Source organism: Cricetulus griseus, chromosome 3 (assembly GCF_003668045.3).
Source record: "Cricetulus griseus strain 17A/GY chromosome 3, alternate assembly CriGri-PICRH-1.0, whole genome shotgun sequence".
Lineage (NCBI taxonomy): Eukaryota > Metazoa > Chordata > Mammalia > Rodentia > Cricetidae > Cricetulus > Cricetulus griseus.
Window position 1 is genome coordinate 42,864,584 of NC_048596.1, and position 9,125 is coordinate 42,873,708.

Sequence of the window (9,125 nt, forward strand, 5' to 3'; positions counted from 1 at the left end):
ACGTCCCAGGCGGCGGCTGCCAGCCTTTATTAGGGGACGGGATTCTTGGCTCAGGGTCTCCGCTCTGGTAAGCTTATGCTCTCCTCTCAAGATGCATTAAAGCTTGTCTGCAGAAGGATCCGAGTGTCCCGTGTATGATTTCTTGCTGGCGAGAAATACAGAGAGCGCGCGGGACATATGGTGCCGAAACCCGGGAACATGTGAACATCTCCAGCACCACGGAGACCCCTCTAACGAGGCGGATTCAGAACTGCAGGGTGGTAAATTCGGAGAGGTATGTTTTTTCTGGACTTTGGCTTGGGAATGTTGCTATTGTGGGAGGTTAATATAGAGGCTTCTATGCTTTTACTAGGAGCTATTTTGACTTTTCTCACTGTTGTAGCAATCTTAAAGAAGTCCAGAATTACATATCAGAAACCGAATGTGGTGAGAGATGGGGCGCGCCTAACAATAAAATATAAGAAAAAAGGACCTCCCGGGATGTCTAGTGACAAGGGAGTGAATAATTTGTTAACAGAAAAAACAACAAATAAGAAAAAAGGACCTCCTGGAATGTCTACTGACAAGGGAGTGAATAATTTGTTAGATGATTCTGTAAATAAGTTTAAAGCTTTAAATCTTGATAGCTCTAATGACTCTAAAAGCTCAAGAGATGGGGTTTTGGAAGGAACAGCTCAGCTAGATGAGGGAGAGACAGAGAAGGAGGGAGAGAAAATAGGGAATAACCGGTCACACCCCGGTAAATTTAGGAGAGATGAGGACTCAAAACCTAGCCTCTGCCCTACAACGAAACTGGAAGCCTTGGAGCTGAGCAGCTCAGACTCTGAGATTTTAGACTCTAGCAAGGAAGCAGAGCTAGAGAAAGAAGCAGCACGATACCACCCCGATAGATATCGGCTGCCAAAAATGCCAGCGGGTGTGCTTCCATCAGCACCCCCACTATTTGGTACCGACTCCTTTTTACCATCAGAGGAGCGGAGAAAATTACAGATGGCTTTCCCAGTCTTTGATAGGGGAAAAGGCCGTGCATGTTATTCAACACTGCTTGGAGGCCTGGGATGCCTGGGGAAAGCCTCATATCCTAAAGATGCTCAAGTAATTTATGTATGCTTGTTTTAAAATGTTCTATTTCCTGGTACGGCCATTTTGTAGCTGGTCACATGACTGACGGTAGCCATTTTGCTAAAGTTAAAAAAAGGATACTTAGACCGCCATCTTAACTAAAGGTTACCGCATGGAAATCAGAGGTACCATCTTAGAAACAAGTTTTTCAGTTAAGATTTAAAATGTTAATGCTTCTATATATTACAGAAAGACCTTAAGGGAATTTAAATTTCTTTTTAAAACCAGTTTTTCAAATGTTTGATTTTATTAATGTTTGTACTTAAAGAGCTTCAATTTAGAATTTTTAAGCAAAGCCTGACAATGTAAAGTTCTTGTTTTGTAAAAGATGCTAATCTATTATGTTGGTAGCACACACCTTTAAGCTCAGGGTGTTGGTGACACACGCCTTTAAGTTTTGGGCGTTGGCGGCATACGCCTTTAATCCCAGCACTCGGGAGTAAGAGACAGATGGATCTTTATGAGTTCAAGGCCTGCCTGGTCCGGCAGATCGAATTCCAGGACAGGCTCCAAAGTCACAAAAAAAACCCTGCCTCAGAAAGAAGTTAAGCTACTGTTTAAGGAAGTTCAGCTGTATTACAGAAATAAGACTTTACCTAGCCACCTGTGTGCTTCTTAAAAACAGATAATGGGCCGGCTTATACCTCTCAAAAGTTCCAGCACTTCTACAGACAGATGGAAATTACCCATCTAACTGGCCTACCTTATACAAGGCATTGTGGAACGTGCCCATCGCACACTTAAGTCTTATTTAATCAAACAAAAGGAGGGAATGGGAGCATCCTTACCCTCGGTGCCAAGAGTTGCAATATCCATGGCACTCTTTACCCTTAATTTTCTAAACACCGACGCTCAGGGCCATACAGCGGCCAAGCGTCATACCTCAGAGGAGATGGTAAAATGGAAAGATGTCTTAACTGGTCTTTGGAGAGGCCCGGATCCTATTCTCATAAGATCCAGGGGAGCGATATGTGTTTTTCCACAGGATGAAGAGAATCCCCTGTGGATCCCGGAAAGACTCACCCGAAGAGCCTCTTTGGACCCTCAAAAGTCGGAACTCCACCCTCTCCCCGGGAGTTGAGAGCCGCTATTATCCAGATTAACTCCTGTCCTTGACGGAGAGATTGTCATCATAGATAGCTTCAGCTGTCTCCTATTTTAAGGAAATGGGTGGAGGTGGGATTGTTTGGTGCAGCCGTTTGCTGCGGATTGATGTTGCTTCTCTGGCTGGTCTGTAAGCTCAGGGCTCAAACTAAGAGAGACAAGGTGGTTATCGCCCAAGCGCTTGTAGCTTTGGAACAAGGGGCTTCCACTGATATTTGGCTAACTATGCTTAAGCAATAGGCCGCTGGCCAGACAGCTCTTGCACACCCGGAGCCTAGGCTCATTGCACAGGGTAGAGTGCCTGGCTTGAGCAGCCCATGAGGGATGTCGAGCAAGGCATCGCACAGAGAGTTGCCCAATATGCAGGCTTCTCTGGGAGGCATGTTGTCCTGCATAAGGGTTGCCTGCCCTAGTCTCCCTTTCCCAGAAAAACGGCAGAGGACAGGTCGAGAGCGCTTCGGGTCAAGCTAACAGCCTGATGGCGACTCTTGTACACAGTCTTAATATTTGATTGGGAAGGTACAACCTCTGCCTCTATCCCTCAACATATGGGTGACCTATTTGCTTGTAATAATATAAAGCCTTTTCATTAATTAATAAAAAAAGGGGGATATGTAGGGAGCCGTCCCTGCATTCTCCATTACAAGATGGCGCCTGCATCCGGCAGGCACCGAATGTAAACAAGATTATTGCGCAGGCGCTGGGTAATTTTCCATTCCTTGATCTCTGCCTATTCCGTGGCGTCATATGGCCTGATGAGCTGCAGCCAATCATAGGGTGACACGTCCCAGGCGGCGGCTGCCAGCCTTTATTAGGGGACGGGATTCTTGGCTCAGGGTCTCCGCTCTGGTAAGCTTATGCTCTCCTCTCAAGATGCATTAAAGCTTGTCTGCAGAAGGATCCGAGTGTCCCGTGTATGATTTCTTGCTGGCGAGAAATACAGAGAGCGCGCGGGACAAGAAGTGATCTGGGCATTGCCACTGCCAACACAGCACTGCAGTTTGTATCATGTGAGAATAGCCAAGATCTGTGTGGTTTAGTTGACCCAGTACCCATGTAAATGCACCTATTTAAATTAGAACTCTACTAACTGTCATTGGAGAAGGTGGTATTTGAGTGCACAAGAGCAGGTGGACCAAGTTAAATTTGAGGCTGCCTCAGTTATGGTTTTCATTGCTATGATAAGATACTATGACAAAAGCAACTTGGAAAGGAAATAATTTATTTCATCTTACAACTCCAAGGTTGTCTATCACTGAATGAAATCACTGTAGGTACTCAAGGTAGGAACCTATAGCCATGGTAGATTGCTGCTTACTGGCTTGCTCCCCAAGACTTGCTCACCCTGATTTCTTAGACAACTTAGGACAATGTGATCAGGGCTGGCATTACCCATAGTGGGCTTGGCCCTCCCACTTCAATCATTAATGAAGAAAATGCAGATAAACATGCATAGGCCAATCTTATGGAAGTATTTTTTTTCAGTTGAGCTCCTCCTCTCAAATGACTCTGGTCTGTATCAAGTTGACATACAACTAACCAACACAAGGATATCTGTAAGACCATTTGCCCTAAAATTTACGTAACATTCTATACCGTCTTGAACAAAAACAACTTTGTCTAAAATTTACAGACTAATTAATTATTGCTTTGGTTATCAACATTTTTTCTTCATTTTGGATTATGGCTATAGATAGTCAAAATAGTCAAGTTTAAGTGTTAAAATTTGTTATAAAATACCAGTGAATAGCCAGGCATTGGTGGCACACAACTTTAATCCCAGCACTTTGGGAGGCAAAGGCAGGCGGATCTCTGAGTTCGAGGCTAGCCTGGTTTACAGAGCAAATTCCAGGACAACTGCAATACAGAGAAACCCTGTATTGAAAAACAAACAAACAAAAAAAGTAAATAATCCAATTAAAAATAACAAAATAAAATGATAATTGCATATACTTGAGTAAGTCCATTGATTTTTTTGTGGTCATATGAACTCAGGCTATAATCAATGCATCAGGAATCTAAAACCCAAATTGCCTATGACATTAAGCATGTAAGTAAATTAAGTACGCCAAGTGGGCCATACAAAGAGACATCCCATTCAGTGTGGCAGTCATAGCAAATATACAAGCATTTGGGCCTAGGTTGGTCAAGTCTTTTGCCTTTTGTAGGGTAAAGCCTAGACCATGCAGATCATAATTTATATCCATAGATGATGTATGTCTTATGCTTTAAACTTTTGTTTGAATCTTGTCTATTTGGGAAAACATTTCTTAGTTACCATGACAAAAGTGAACTCTGTCTTACTCTTAGCATGTTGTACAGCCTCCCAGTACTGTCTGCTTCACTCATGATGTAGTGATTGTGTGCTAGGTCATCACTTCACTTGCTACATTGTGACTACTCAAGGATAATGGCGTTCATAAAGCAGTGTCTGGTTCTAGGATGCCGAACAGTGCTGAATGGGTTCAAGAGGGATATGGACACAGTATCTATCTGGAAAGCTCCTAGATACTTAAGTGTAATGACAAAGTTTTATGCAAAAGCCACCCAAACCCTGCTACCTTGTGGGCACTTTCTGCCAGGCCTCCCAAGTTCCGCTAGCTGCCACATTATGGTCTCAAGTAACACAGAGAGACTTATGTTAGGTACAAATGCTGCTTGGCCATCCTGACTAGGATTTCTCATCTGCTAGCTCAGTCTTAATTATCATAAATCTATATATTTTATAAGACTTATCTTATAGAGGATGCCTTTCGCTGGCTCCCTCTGTTGCTGGCAGATCACATGGCAATTCCAGAGCAGGGACCAGGAGGAAGAGAGAAGGGAACGACTTCCTTCTTGCCCTTGCTTATAAATGAGTCTCCCTGCTATGTCACTTCCTGCCTGGATCACTGCTTCTTTACTACATTTCCCAGAATCCTCCTTGACTTCTAGTCCTGCCTAACTTGCTGCCTCATTGGCCAAACAGTACTTTATTTATCAATCAATAAGATGAACATATACAGAGAAGGAAATTCCCCATCACTTAAGAGTTGATTTGATACTTTAGCAAATTATAGAAAGTGGACAAGGATGAAGAATCTTGACAGCATTTTCCATGATCACTCCTTACCATCATCTTAAGTGTATAATTTTCCACACTTTAAATCTAATCCTCTTCCCCACCAAGTGGTAGCCTATTAAATACTACATTAGATTCTGGATGCTATCACCTTATCAGTCTTTGAGTCCAGGGATTTTAGCACAGATCTTATAACATAGTGTAACACATGCACTTATGAAAGGACAATGGGTGAGTTGTTTGTACATTTGTCAGTCTGTGCTCTGTCTGGAGTGCTAACCTGCAGCATTCTACAAGAACGTGTGATCCTTGATGGATATTTGGGAAAAAAAGCCCTACAGAGTAGGAGACAGTGGAAATTGAAGATCTCTACAAACAAAAATGGTTCATTACATAATTTTCTTGGTCTGGATTTTATTGAGAGGTAAACTTAAACAAAGGGAGGAAGAAAATAAAACACAAACCAAGTCCTACAACTGATATTTTTGTTGACTATTTTAAGTTTATAGATTTGAAATTTTTAGAATCAGAATCCAATTCTTTGTCACTAATGATGTAAGTCTTTAAACAAGATAGAGGTTAACTGCCATTGCTCTGTATCAACTGCATTATTGTACGATAGGCTTGCTAATACTAGTTACACAGCCATTTGTAAGTGCCCTTTGATGTCCCTGGTGTAAAAAGGGTATCAGACCAGTATATGAGAGCATTGTCTACTCAGCCTCTAATTGGCTGATGTGTATGTGATATTCTGCTTCAGAACTGAGTTAATACAGCATAGAATGTGTTTTCCTTTGAGGCAAAGCAGTTTACTGATATGTAGCAGATGGTTCTTGCTCCTTAGCATGAATCATAAACAGATAGTTCTCAAGTCACATCACTCACATTCTGAAAAATGTTATTGGATTTCTCAGTCTTGAGTGGTGGTGTGGAGAGTAGTGTGCAGCCATGGGGCACAAAATTGTTGCCAATTTCCGGTGCTTGGGTAATGGCTTGGTATTATTTGCTACTATTAATAGTAGTAATTACAACATTATATTGTCCCCTTCATGTCCTAAAACAGAATCCTGTGAATAAAAGAATGGCTACTTAATGGTTTGCTATATTCAGTCTGTTTGGGTTTTCATGGTTTTAAGTACCAGGAAGAAGAATTTGGCTAAAGCAGAGTAATAAAACAATCACACTTCAGCAGTAATGTAAGGGCAGAGACTGAGCTGCATTCCTCTCTGGTTCTCTGTACACACAGATGTGCTTCTATGAGACTGCTTATGGGAAATGCAATCAACATCTGTAGATCACCACAAAGCTCTGGTTTGGGTCACTTTGGGGAATAATCTTGTGAACTTGAATTTATATACTCTTCAACATATTGCAAAACTAGGCTATCAACAGTAGTCTAAGGAGAGAATAGGAAGCCAAGAAATACTTGTATAATTGAATCAGGCTTTTTCTCATTGTTACTCAGGCTTTACAACATTTTTTTTTTTTAATCTGAGAGCTCCTTTTTTTTTTTCACCTATCTCATGTATAGGGTTGAGTTAAAAGTCAGTGTCTTCTTTGTATATAGAGGAATTAAACAATAATAACATTAAATGACTTGTCCTGGGTTCCCCATGTAGTTACTCGAATAATCAGGAGGGATTGGTTGCTCTTCAGATGCACAACTGGGATGGAAGTTGGAAGTTTCAAGTATGAAGAAATTATCCCTTTAAATATCACATTCCAATAGGAGCAGCCTCCAGACATGCTTTCTGATCACTAGAGGAAGGAACCTGGGTCTGATGCCCTGCTATACAAATGTTAATGCCCTATGTTGCTCCATGTGGTGATGATTGTGCTGACATACTAATAAATCTGGATAACACCAGGTACCTCATGACGTCAATCCTCAGAAGACTGGGGGTCAGCCCAAAGGAGATAAAGATGAAAGAGATCCAAACTTTCACTTTACCACTTGTCTAGGTCAACTCACCTATGCAGGAACAGGCATGAGTGTTCTCACTGAGGCCCTTTTATTTTGCATTATAATTCACATGACTTTCCACGTGTTGTTCATAAGAATTACTGACCACTGTTGAGCCAATAAGCTAGCAATGTCTCTGTAGCTTTGTTATGTTACCAAGAGAAGCAACTTCTTTATGGGGGTAAACTGCTTCTTGTTTCACAAGGTGTCTACTCTTTGAAATTTTGATGTAAACCTCACCTGCAGTTGTATCTCTTGATACCTGACGTCTCTCTTCTGGTTGATAGTTAAATGTCCTCAATCCCCTGGTTCTCCAGGTAGACTATTGACTCTTTAGTATGCCTCTTAGAAGCACCCAATGTAGATTTCATCAGTTTATATAGGCTACAGTTCAAGTCAGGTTGCTTTAATGGGAACTACAAATTGAGTGAAAATCCACTTGATGTGAGGTGTGTGTGTGTGTGTGTGTGTGTGTGTGTGTGTGTGTGTTGCCTGGGGTCTCATTTTATTTATATAAATATTAAGACCAGCATATCTAAATAACAAGAGTGACTTGCTTCTATAGACTCAGGATGAATTTGTTGGGCAGATTCTATCTACTGATCTGGACCCATGGTTTTGAAATCTTAAAGTAGGTTTTGAAATTATGATACAGCCCTCTAGCTAAATAAATAATTCTCAAACTTGGATCTGACAAATGCTATCTAAGGAATATATGAGAATTCTCCACAAGAGTTTTTATTTTAACCATAGTTAAAATCCTACTATTACAAGTGTGTAGTAGTCATTTTATTGTTGATTGTCTGGTACGTATTTGTCTGTATTTTCTTTGTTACAGCACCACAGGTTCCTTCAGAATCCACCTTTCTCCCTATTCAAGCACAGAGCATGAGTGGGATAGCCTCCAGCCATAGCTCTGGGTGTCAGCTCTGATGATGCATATACTGGCCTAAGAGAGGAGCCTGTAACCTAGCTGGAGCCCATGCAGTGTTATAGCCAGGGTTTCTTTAACTTATAACCCAGGTGAAGTTGGGTTTTCTTCTATTTACAGCTAAAAGGAATCCTGACAGGTATCTAGATCATTAGGATGAATTTAGTGCCTGTGTTTGTACAAATAGTGCCAGTGTCCTTCTTGCCAAGTGGCAACTTTAATTATCTCAAGATAATAAGAAAATAATAGAGGCCGATTTAATATGTAAATGATGCACATTTTATGAAAGAAGGTTTCTTACTAATTCCACAGAGAGAAGTAAGTCTTCAGATGATGTCTACATCTTTAAGCCTGCAGAAGGGAAGGACCCATTATGGTCATAGATGCTGGACGCAGATCACAAGCAGCAATTAGTGTGCTTTTCAGTAACGCACTTCCATCCATCACATCGGATTAAGATTGCTAATTAAAAACTTATTGGCTTGGAGTTTTGTTTGTATTTAATTTAAAACTTTTTAGTTGTTAGAGAGCTAGATACATACAGGTTTTTATATCGATAAATTTAAGGTTGTTCAGGTTGGAATGACATTAAAATAACATTAACGCCAGCAGCCCCAAGGGAAATGTGTTTTTTCATTACAGAGACTCTGTTCATCTCTTGAGTTTTAGAGGTGTTTTCATAAATGGCAAACAGTACATTTTAAAAAAGACTGACTATGGAATTGGATAAACATCTTCCTATTTGGAACACCACTGAAATATACCAGATTATATAAAAACCGACTTCTGAAACTCTAGTCCTCAAAAAGGAATAGCTCTCTTCTAAGAGAGCAAAGTATTTTGCAGACATAACTGCTCTTCTTCTCTGCTCACCTATGTGTGAGTTCATTGAGCAAGCTCCTACATCAGATATCAAAATGTTTTAAAGCTCTGGGAATCTGGGT

The 9,125-nt window shown here is 41.0% G+C and overlaps 1 long non-coding RNA gene across 1 annotated transcript; it reads left to right on the top strand.

Moving 5' to 3' along the window:
• The first annotated feature begins 219 nt into the window (after positions 1-219).
• On the top strand, positions 220-2,369 carry LOC118238536. The gene is made up of 2 exons (XR_004769029.1): positions 220-274; positions 2,108-2,369. It is a non-coding gene; the product is annotated as an uncharacterized LOC118238536 (long non-coding RNA).
• The last annotated feature ends 6,756 nt before the right edge of the window (positions 2,370-9,125 follow it).